Consider the following 12426-nt stretch of genomic DNA (forward strand, 5'->3'; position numbering starts at 1 on the left):
TCCCTCCAGAATCATGTCAACTTGCAGTCTTTCTGAGCCTTCGACAGGATGAGAAAGATCAGTGGAAGATTCCGAGGGTAAGATCCCTATCCATTGAAATAAAAAGGATCTAACTTCTTATGACTAATGCTGGGGTGCATTTTAAAGTCAGAGAATACTGTCATAGTATCCTATTCAAGGAGAATCTTGCCATCCCCACTTAAAGAGTATTTCCCTGGAAACTGAAGGGTAGTTTGCTTATAGACAGGATTTGGGTTTTTTTTGGAAATCAGACTATCAGGTACTACAGCTGTTTCAGAATGTTATAGCTATTGAAACTTTTCTTTTTGGTGGGAGTGAAAAAGGATTATGGCCAAATTTTTAAAAACAACCTTAGGCTTTGCTCTGCTCCTTGTTTTACTTGTTCAGGAAAATGGACTGTTTCAGCTTCCGTACTGTTTCTGCTTTCAAAGAGTCTTTTATAGATATTATATTTCACTTTAAAATAATTATTAAGTTAATAATTAATAAATAATCACACTACTAAAATATGATGAGATTGCTGTCTGATTGTTCAGGTTAGGCCTGTGCCTGGACCTATGTTTCCATTTTTGAAGTTTGAGATACACTTGATTTAAAAAAAAAAAAAATCAGAAATCAGAGATAGTCCTCAAAATATAATTTGGGTTTAATCCAGTATAAGAACTATGTAGAAAAGCACCATTTAAAATGTTTTTCTTCTACATTCTTTACCCCCACTTTTTTGAGTATGCTCTTTCTTGATGTTAAATAAGTGAAGAGTATGCAGTGGATTGTCACAGCTCGTGTACATGCATTGTGTTTAGGGATTTGCAGCTGAATATATGCTTTACTTTGCTCTGTTGAATGTAAAGTCAATCTTTGTTAAGTTTTTAATTATGTAGCCTTAGTTTCTGAGAAACCTTGTAATTGAAGAGGGAAACTCTCAGATTGGGCATGCTGTTTAAGTTGAAAACTTACCAGTGTTGATGGAATGAGAAAAAAAACCCTCTTCCTCTGTTTTATAGCTTGTTTTAGTCCCCTATTAATAGATCTTAGGATGAGATTTTACGTGTCTGCAACAATATATGGTTGAGTCATAATTTCATTGTCAATCACTAGAACTCAGAGATTCCCTTTCTGATGTACTGCTGCTTGGTCAGTTTTTCTAATCTTAAAATTTATCTACTTTATCTTTCTTAAGGGTTACACTTAACAGATGTATGTTTTGTGTGTCTATGTTTTGTGTTTTCCAGAAAGGACATACAATATCGCTTTTGTGGGAAGCTAGGACAACTAAAACATCTAAATAGATGCCTGTGATTGATAGAAATTTGACAGCATTTATATGACCTCGGAAAACATATACAGTCCTGCAGATGGTGCTTCAGGGTTAAATCCTCACTTATAAGTCTTGTGCTTCGTTTTCAAACATTTGAAGATATTTGGTTTTAAGGCATTCCCACATATGTGGGAATTTCATTTCTTGTCAACTTCCCTGAAAGGGACGTAGCCCAGAAATGTTTTTAAATTACACTGGAGTTGAATAGACTTCAGGATACCTGTATCATAAAGATAATGGGAAGCCACAAGACCTTTGATTTGCATGAATTCATTGCTGCTGTTAATGCTATGTAGGCAAATGAGAATGGTTCTTATGTTGAAACGCCCGTTTGTCATTTAGAGTTTGTCTCTTTCATAAAAGAACTATGTATTTAGAAAGGACTGTTCAAATGCAGGAAGTCTTACAAGCTAGGTGGAATTTCAGAACCTCACTTCAGACAACTGTTACACAGACTCATAGCTTATTCTGTTGAGCTATCTGAGGACACTCTAGTGTACTAAAGAGTAAATTAGATGTAGAAAACCTGACTTGTGGAGATTTTAATTTAGATAACTAAAGCTGCATTCCTGAAAGTATTGGCTACAATGAATTACAACATGATTTGTTTTGGAAACTTGAAGTGTTCACCGGGAAAATCTGTCTGGCCTTGGTTTCCCAATGAATTTTACTTTAGTGCAGGTGCCACATAAAGGTCATTCTCATCCAGGCAAAGAAAAACATTACTTGAAATCAAAACATTGAGCTCAATAAATGCCAGAGGCTGTCTGAGCTGAAGAGGTGAAAGGGGAAATTATCTTTTGTTCTACATTGAAAACAGACTTCGTGAGTTTCGTTACTCATGTGTGCATTTCTTCTTGTCACAATATCAATTTCATTTTTATATTTTTTATTCTTGCTCAAAGAGCAGTAGAATAGACTCAGCGTTGTGCTCAGCAGAGGTGGAAAGCCAGCTAAAGAAGCATTTAAAAATATCAGTGATAGCTTATTTATAAACTTTATGGTACCTTTTTCTGATCTGGAGGGACTTACTCATATAACATAGTTTTTTCCAAAGAGAACCAGAGTTGTAAGTCCTTCAGAAGGTTTTTATGCTGTCTTCTTCACTGCAGAATTTGAGCATTTCATAGTCATGCCGTGCACTAACTAGCTTTTGCCATATGTCCTTCAGCTGGGGACTTTTAAAAAAGACACATGCTGTTGTGCATTTGAGTCAAAGGCAGTATCGAGAACATCCGCTTAGCATCTTAAGCAGAAGATGACTAATGATGGTTCTTGGTACCTAACATCACTGACCTTTATCAGTTACTGAAAATTTGACTTTCAAACTTGTGTGTGCCATTATGTGTGCCCAAAAGTGAGAATGCATCCAGTTTGTATTAGAGCAAAACTACTGAGTAACTGGATATATGCATACTGAAACATTGAATCTGCAAACTTGAATAAGGTGAGTGTAACACTATGCACACAATTTGGAAAAGTAGTTGTGATTTTAGGTGCTTATCATGTGAAGAGTTACATCATGAGAACAAAGTTACTGACATGAAGAAGTGACTAGAATTCCTCTTCAAAAGTCTTTCTTTGGAGTAGATAAGAGTTAGCAACGTCACGATCGAAAATGTGCAAGAATGCCTCTCTGCGCTACTGTCAGTAGCCAGAAAATGTGGTAAGGAAAAGAAGAGGAAAGCAGCTGTTTCATTAAAACAAATGTAAAATACTCAAGTAGGTTTTTTTTTAATTTTATTTTTACGTAAAAGCCTTACACATCCTGAAATCCTGAGCATCAATTAAGAGACTGAAAGGGCAGTAAGATTTGTCTGTCTGGCAATCCCTGATGCATTAAATTGACGCCAAAGAAAGGCTATTCTTCTCTTGGACTTTTGCTAAACAATTAAAGCATCATGGGGTTCAAGCCTAGTGAGACCTAGAGGGAAATGACAGTTGGCTTCATGAGAGAGACTGTATACATCCCTGTGTTTAACAAACAGACGATGTCTAGCATTTTTAATTTGACTTCTGAGTAAGTGTGAACAGCATGAACTGATGTTTCATAAATACTCAGCTGTATTACTGGCTCACGTTACATGAGAGAAGCCTGTCTGCACACCCAGAAAGGAGCACAGAGAGACGATGGTGGGTGGGCGTGCCGAAGTAATGCTCTGCTCAACTACCACCAGGCCCATCACAGGAGAGCTGTCACCCCATCAAAGGCTCATCTCTGTAAGCCCAGAGGAGCACAGAAACACAAAGAGACAGCAGGAACCCAAATTAAGGACTCAGAGGAAGCAATGCCCCTGTCTGGGCCCTCCTCAGGACTGCCCCCCTCAGCCCCAGTTTCCAGGTGTGAAACACCATCAAGATGAGTCAATACTGGAGCACCTTTCAGACCGGGAGAGGTCGCCACTTAGGGATATGTGACACATTATGGGATGCAGGGGAAGAGTATTTAGGGATTGCACAGGTCTTATTATGGAATGTTTAGGGGAAGAATCAAAGGTGGGGAAAGAGATAGATTTAGGTGATTTGGGGAGCAACAAGTATGGGAAAAGGTAAGGGGATAAAAAGATCTGGTCTGGTGTAGACAGCTCACTGGTTGGTATGCTTGTCTGGCCATGCCTTGCACCTGATCAGCATGGTCTGTCCTGTCTTCCAGAGGGGCCATGTTCCTGCGTACCAGTGACTGGAGGTCCTGGAGTGAATGAAATCAAGTACCAGCCACTGGCAGGGAGCGGGGGGCTGATCTGTGTCGCCAGCCATGTATATATGTAATATAATGTATATATGTGTTCTCTATGCATATGCCTACTGGGCGTATGTTTTCAGCCTTGCTGCTGGTTGGACCTGGGGGTATGGAGCTGCAGAAGCCTTGTCTCTCTTGGGCTGTTGGATTCAGCATGATATATTTTTCAATGTCCATACCTGTTGAGTCAGAGATGCAGTAATTGTCATTGGAACCAGTCATTAAACTGCGTAACAGTTGATAAACAATGAAAAGTCTCTGTGTGAGGATATGGTCCATTTCTGTTTAATTCATCAAATTTATAGTTTCCTTTATCCCTTGTTTTCTTTTGGGAAGAAGCTTGTGCTGTACGTTGCTCTCCATCTGTATAAATCTACTGATGTGAAATTTAAGATGAGTTTGAAATACCTGTTTCTTGAATACCCCTCTTTCAGACATCTTAGGCTTTCCCTGTCGCAGGAAACCTGACAAACCAGGTTGCAAGGGAGGGAATGCTTGACTAGAGAGTATTATGCAACTAATTCCTGCTGGTAACATTTTTGATTCTGTGATTGATTTCTTGCCTCATTGTTTTGCAATGTCTGAGGGTCTTTTGTTTTGTGCCACAGTGATACTACTAAATTTGTTTTACCTGTGAAATCTCTAGTGTTTTTAGTTTCTTTATTTTCACTGACATAAATTTAGGTTGTCAAATGTTCTGCAGCGTGTCCAGGTTCACAGTAATAAGTCCTAGTCACAAACAGGCTAGCAATATTTATTGCCATGTCATTACTCACACAATAGTTGGAATGTATTGGGAAAATAGGTCCCTTACTGTCCCCCCTCACTGATATGAGGAAGAAATGTGACTAAGTCATCTTGCTTTGTAGTGTTGTTGGGTGGCATTATCCATTGCAAACAAAACAGTTATCAACATCTACTTGGAAATAATTCACAAATTGAAAGAAGAGCTAAATTGCATGGATTTCTCATTAAAAATCAGCTGATGTAAGCAGGAAATCCTTTACCTAGCACAGACATGTTCACTGCGAGAATGTAACATATTTCAAGCAGGAGAATCCAATTATGACACAAAGTTCCTGATGTGTGAAAGATCTTGTTTCAGTGCTTTTGAACAGCTGTTTGCGTAATGTTTTTGGAGCCATATAACATAACAAGGATTTATGTAGTGATGTCATACCAAGACTGAAAGGATTTCCCAGTTCAGTTCTCTGTTTTTGAAACCTGGCAGGTCTACGTGAGGCTCTTTTCATCTAGAAGTAGGGTTACGGTTTGGCACTTAGGCCTTTTTTCTTCCTTTTGTCATGGCCAGAAAGCTTTTATTTTATTTTGAGCTCAAGTATGAGGATACATTTTTAATAAACTGGTGTAGTATAGTAATATTACCAATTCTATAATGCCTCAAACTGTGTTTTTATGTAGTTTTGCTGGAGTGAGAAGTCAGGAGGTCCTGAAGTCTCCCTTATGGATTGCCATATCCTTGGGCACATCACTTTTCCTATTTTGAAGTCAAGGGGGTTGTGTATGTCAAAAGCAGAATTGCTTGTTTCTTTCAAGAAAGAGAAGATCCTTTTTTGTGCTATTAATATTACCTAGTTTGACATGTGGCAAATAACCTGAAATAATATGACAGAAATTAACGCAAGAGTGACATGAAAAGGAAATTTTCTAATTTGAGATCTGACACTATTCCAGTCTTCAAAGTGTTAGTGAATATTTAATGGATCAGACATCTACTGAAAGGACGTAGACTGAATTATTTAAGGGCATCACAAACACTTGAGTATTTAACCCCTGAAGCATTGAAATTCATAACTGAGGCTTAGTTATTCTGCTGTAATGTTGTTCATTCCCAGGCTTGTGCTCGTGCTATTTTATTTTTGATTATTAAAGCGATATTGGTTTACACAGTACAAGCAAAAATAAACAGATCTTCAGATGCTATGTCAGAATACTCTGTAATCCCACTAGCTATCCTAATAGTCTTAAAATAAATGTTCTAAAATATTATGGTGTTAAATAGGTGAAAATAAATATTCTTGGAGTGGTTCTCATGAATCTAGAAGACCACTGCAGACAATACACTTTCTATTAACTACAGTGCTTGTTCTTAGAGGTGGTGTCTGGGGCTTGTATTGAGGTAAACTGAGTCTTTGTCAAACTGCTGCACCTTCATTGTCTCCAGTGAATTTATTATCTGGATATTGGAATTTGACAAGGTAGTCTCTAAAATCTGCTTAGAGAAATGCTTAATACAGTGACAGTCTCCCATGTGTTGTACAAGCTGAATAATGAATACTAAGTAACTACAGTGTGCATAGACAGGAATAGATTTGGTTATTGTCCCTGAACAGTGTAAAGTGGTTTCAAGTTCCAGACATAATAATCCAAGTATATGAACACATCCAGATACTTGTAGATCAGGATCTACTTGTCTTGAGGCTAGCTTGCATAAACAAAGCCAGTTTGGTAAAGTTTCTATCCATTCACACTGATGGTATAAATCAGTCTCCCATCTAAAGCATTAGCTCAAATGTGATTTAGAATTGTCATGAAGATTCTAATATTTATTTGAAAGGAGAAATCATATAGGAAAGAAATTTAACTGATTATTCCAGATCCATTGCTTGGCAGAGCTGTCTTTGGTACTATTTGGAAGTGGGAGCAGAATTAATTTTAAGCTGCCTTATTATTTCTCAGTCACTGGTCTAGTTGAAGTGTGTGCGCTGCTTTTGTGTTACAGAGCTGTTGATGATTCTAAGCACCTGTTTGAAAAGGCAGGTATTACCAGGGCATAAATCTGATCCATAACCCTTTGCCTGACTGTGACATAAATTTTGACAGTGTTGTAAAAAAAAGTTTTCTTACTGACTTCTTAACGTTTTTCTTCCTTATCACATTATTTTAACTGGGAATTCCCACGGCACTCACAAAAACATTCTGACTTGCCGGTACTGTATAATGAGAGGAGGAGATAACGAAAGACAGCGTAATTTTTGAATGAAACTATAAATGTAAGCATGTGAAGCGAGAGGAAAATTGTATTCCTTAAGTTGTTCAAAGGTTTGTCTACAAGCCATTGGATAATGCTAGATTACCTTATATGTCTTGAATGTTGGTATCTTAAGAAGGACATATTTTAGGGGTTAAACTCATATTTGGACTGAATATCTCTGTCAATAGTATTATTCAATGTATATAACTAGAGCCAGATGTAATCTAAAGATACTAGATCCAGAATTTACCTTCCTTTTTCATACAGAATAATGTCATACTATACAAGTATTACATGTGACAAAACCTCCCCCCAGTATTTTTTCAGTGAATTAAGGGGTCATCAGCGTAAAGTAAGAAGACTTTGCCTCTTGCCTCTCAGAGTTGCTACATGAAAGAAAACTAATGGTTAATGACTGTGGAGCACAGCTAGTTAATTCTTTCTCTTCCCCACCTACACATAATGAAACACTGACATTTGATTTCTTGAAAGTATGTCCTTTCTGTAACCCTGCTCCTGTCTTGTTTTCTATATTTCCCAGAGACCGCAGCCTTGTGAGCTGCTGTAATGTCTATCAGTATAAGTCATGTTGAAAGACCAAGGCTTTGATAGCTAATGTTAATAACATAAATTGAAGAGAAACATGAGATGATACACAGAAAAATTTTATAGATCCCATTGCCCGAGTGGAGGGGAACCACTAATCTCAAGGCTGCCATCTCCAAATGAATTTTTCAGGTTAGCTGCTTAGCTCTCTTTTTTTGTAGGGTTTTCTTTTCGTTTGTTTGTTTGGGTTTTTTTGTTTTTGTTTTTCTTTTAGTTTCAACTAAGATGCTAGTTGTATTTTTTAATGAAAATTAAGTGTGTGGCTAAATATTGCATATTGACAAAGCAAAATGCACTTGCTGAGGTGGGAGGGTGAAGGGGAAGCATAGCATATTAATGCCACGCTCCACTGACTGTCTTCTTCCCATTCAAATAGCCCAAGTGCAGCCTCAACTTGACATGGACAAGCCAGAGTCCTGTCATACCTGTTTTCCACCTATTATTTGTAAGTACCTGTCTCAGGCTACATTTATCTGAGGATTTGTGGATGACTAATAAATTCTTATTCATTAATGGGGTTAATAGAAGGAGAGGACATTTATATTTCTTGCTTATGGTAAAAAAAATATTGTGAACCCAGTTATATGCTAAAATTACAACAGCAAGTGTAAACCTGTTTTAAGCTAGAAGGAATGGTTTACAGAACTTAGGCAGGGAATAATAGCTGAGCATTGACAACAGTGGGGTGATGCTAATATGTTGATACTTTATTAATGGCTTCAAGGTGAGGAATTTGTATTTCTTCACCTGTCTGTAAAATCAGGGTGTGCTTTCTACCTAAAAAGGCAGATGGGATTAAACGGTCATTTCAATTAGTAGGACTATGAATACTACTCCTGCACTTCGTGTTCCCATCTTGATGTCTGAACAGCTTCCAGTACTACTGGCACAGACACTCATAAGATCAAGGTCAAACTGTCTGCATAATAAATGACAGAAAGTATTAGTTCACCCACAGATGTGGCAGCAGAGATGAATAATCTTCATGCAGTTTATCTATACATCTGAGTATTTGAAAAACTTAATTACGACACGGTGAATCTGCATTAAGTGTCCCTCTCAAAGGTCTTTAAGGGACAGTTCAACACTGTGTATTGTGTTCATGCTGTATGCCTTCACCAGGGGATTATAAATTAATTTTCCAGGTTTGCTGCTTTCAGGATAATGCAAGACGAGAAAATTTTACTTAACTGGGAGTAAATAAATAGACAGTTCAGTCCATTTTAGTTTTTACTGCCTCTAAAGTTAGTCTGTAGGCTGGTGGGTAAAGTCTGGCATCATGTAAGGTCTTTTTGCAGACTCTGCCTTTAAAAATAGAATTAATACGCGGTTTTGGAAAAGTTCACTGTTGGCAGAATAGTTCTATTGAAGTTGAAAAGCATTTTACCTATTGATTTCAATGGAAAGAGTTAGGCCCATGGTAGGAATTTTTGAAAATCTACTTCTGACCCTATTAGGAATGTTTCTAAAAGCTTACCCGCCAATTCAGTATTTAGAGTAGCATGTCATACTGAGACTTTCACCTTTTGACAGAGTTCCCATTCATTCATCATGATAGAGCTAGGCAAAGCGCATACATATTACTACTTCACTATTTTTCTTCAGTAATAATTCGAAGCAGATTTGGACCTCAGACCACACTCGTGGCCTGCATGTACCTTCACTAAGCTTTTGAAAGAATGTTGATGTAAAAGTAAGTTTAATGACATGATTATTTGGCATTGAAGGGAAAGTGAACTTTGAGAAGATAAAGTCAAAGTCTGTCTTACAAAATCACAGAATCACAGAAACTTCAGAGTTGGAAGGGACCTCTAGAGATCATCTAGTCCAACTCCCCTGCTAAAGCAGGATTGCCCAGAGCACATCACTCAGGACTGCATCCAGGCGGGTCTTGAAAGTCTCCAGAGAAGGGGACTCTACCACCTCCCTGGGCAGCCTGTTCCAGTGCTCTGTCACCCTCACTGTAAAGAAGTTTTTCCGTGTATTTGAATGGAACTTCCTATGTTCTAACTTGTGCCCCTTGCCCCTCGTCCTGTCACTGGGAACCAATGAAAAGAGTCTGGCAAAATATCAAAGGTATTCCAAGATATCTTCAAGAGAGGCCAGCTATCTGTAAGAATTTCTGAATTTCTGTCAGTGAAACTACTGACACTGAAATATTTGCCATCAGTCTGTAGAACAAGTAATTGTTGTCATGATTTGGAACAGATTTCTACTTCAGAACAGAATACCAGCGCTAGTTTCATATAAATGGAGGCATGCATTCAAAACTCACTGATTTTAACAGCAAGACTTCATGTGGGACTTAGATGTTTCCTGAGCCTTTTATGTGATCACTTATGATTAGAAAAAGAAGATAAATTTGATAAATTATTTGTTTGCTGTTCCCCATTGATCTTTGGAAAAGCAGAAAGCTTTTGATGTATGATATACCCATTTTTCAAAAGGCCAGCTTTAGGGAAGAGATTTGGGTAGAACTCATATCTAGGTGCTGGACAGGGGTTAAGACGGTGTTCGAAAGAGGTATTCCCAAAGGCTACAATTTCCTTGGCAGGGGTTAGTGCTTGTATGGAGGGCACGTTTTTCTTTGCATCTTTGGTATTTGTCACAGGGTTTGTACCTAAGATGTGTGAAAGTCTGGAAGCTTGTAGTGATGCGTGATCAGTACTTTTTTTGCTAGCATTCTGATATTAACTTCAACAATCTTTTGACTACATTAGTTACTTGTTTAGATTTGAGATTCTGAAGAGATTTGTTTGCAAAATGAAAACGAGTGATGCATTTGTCTGACGGATGAAATGAGAGCTGTATGATTTTTGTTTTCACATGCAAGCTAATTTGTGACAGAGATGTGGACGCAGCTCTGGAGAGGTTCTAATCCCTACAGTTTAAATAAAATATTAATGATAAACTTTCTTCTCATCCACGGTTCTTTTGTGTTACAACTATGTTTAATCATCGCGTTACTGGATCAAGCTGAAATATACCAGTCTTTTGTTTGATGTGATTTGGCCATATAATGCAAATATGGCTCAGGTGGGTGTATTAGTTACATGAAAAAGATTATGGGGGGGAAGAAAACATTTGATGTGAAGTGGGCAGGTGGACTCTCAAGTTTTTTAGTCGGCATGTCAAGACATACATAACAGAAGTGCAACAAAGTTATTTTTATTATTCCAAAATGCACAAGAAACAATACAGGTGTTTACAGATCTATTTTGAAAACGTAACTTTTCCCATACTTTTTTACCGCAAGGTACTCTGTTTTGCAATTTTAATTCAAAATTCTCTCATCCAGAATGGAACAATTCCTTATACGAATAATATCCTTAGTTTTAACAGAAGGCAACTTGTGTTTAAAACAGAAATGTGTGAGAGGCAATTTGATTTACTTATTACTTTACCACTTTCGAAACTCCACTAGATGAAAGAAAATGTCCGTGTGGACTAATCTTATAAATAAAATTAAGTTAAGAGAACTAATATCTTTCAGTACAAAAGCTAAAAATAAAATAAGTTAAAATATCTATTGTCTATTATAAGAGAGATCCAGAGTAACAGACAAATTCCCTTCAAATAAACATATCTGTAAGTGTCTCCAAAGCAGACATGCCACACAACCTCAAGAGGTCACCCACTTCAGTCCCTTGACTCATGGCAAATTAACTTTCTCTCTCCCTTTTCTAACAGGTTCAATGTGTTCTTGAAGACCTGTAGCGGTCTCTGCTCCACAGAACCCACTCCCTCCCTCCCTTCCTTCCTTCCTTCCTTCCCTAACCCCTTGACAATTTGTTTCAGTGTCTAGCTGTCTCTACCTTTCAGAAGATTTAGACTACTCTGAATCTTTCATTAATTGTTCTGTTCATTATGAACATGGAGAACTGACTGTTCCTTTTCTCTTTGTAACAGTCTTCAAGCATGTAAAAGGTTCCACTAATTTCCCTCCCTAAGTGTTACCTCCCATGAGCAAAACAACCGCATTTATTTAAATCTTTTTCTCCTAGGATGTTTTTTAGGCATCACTCCATTCTTATTACTCTTCTGTTGATTTTCTCCAGTTTTTCAACACCTTGAAGTTCTGTGTCCAAAGCTGGAAATAACAACTCAACTGAGGCCCTCATCGTGTTGAACTGAGTGGTGGAAGTAGGTTGTGTCTTGTAGGCTCTACTCCTTACATTCCCACTTTTCTGCAGCAGTGACAGCATTGAGTCATACCTAGCTTGTGTAACCTCCAAGTCTTTGGTGCCGAACTGCTGCTGAACCAGTTGCTCTCCGTTCTGTGTTTGTGTAGGTGATATTGTTTCTGATGAAGAATAGTATCTTTTCATTTTCCTGATAGGAGTTCATTCTGTAGGTTTCAGATCATTTTCCCCATAATGTGAAATAATTTTCCATTCTGATTCGGTCAGTCCTCCAGCTTGCTCCCAGACCATCCCAACTTCATATTGGCCATTGCAGAATTAGGTTGCTGCAGAACTTTATGAACTTCCATTCTCAGAAATGACTACTTTCAAGGCATGTTTGCACTACTGAGATCAGGTGCCTCTGGACTCATCCCTAAATAATTTTTGAGACTCCTGTGTTAAATAGTGTTAAAAAAATTCTCATTCTGTTGCATAATGAGAGGAAATCCAGTGTTGCTGATAGGTGGCAACATTTTCAGAATTGTTTAACTTAGGATATGTTTACTCAGGTGAAAGTAGACAGCTGATGATTCATTTTTCAAGTTATCCAGGTATGAGCTAG

At 37.8% G+C, this 12426-nt stretch overlaps 1 long non-coding RNA gene across 2 annotated transcripts in view; it reads left to right on the forward strand.

Moving 5' to 3' along the window:
- LOC141742846 (uncharacterized) overlaps positions 1 to 12426 on the forward strand; it is a 69050-nt gene that overhangs the window by 19322 nt on the left and 37302 nt on the right. The gene's annotated exons all lie outside the window — the stretch shown is intronic.

The sequence above is a fragment of the Larus michahellis genome, chromosome 4, assembly GCF_964199755.1.
Source record: "Larus michahellis chromosome 4, bLarMic1.1, whole genome shotgun sequence".
Classification (NCBI taxonomy): domain Eukaryota; kingdom Metazoa; phylum Chordata; class Aves; order Charadriiformes; family Laridae; genus Larus; species Larus michahellis.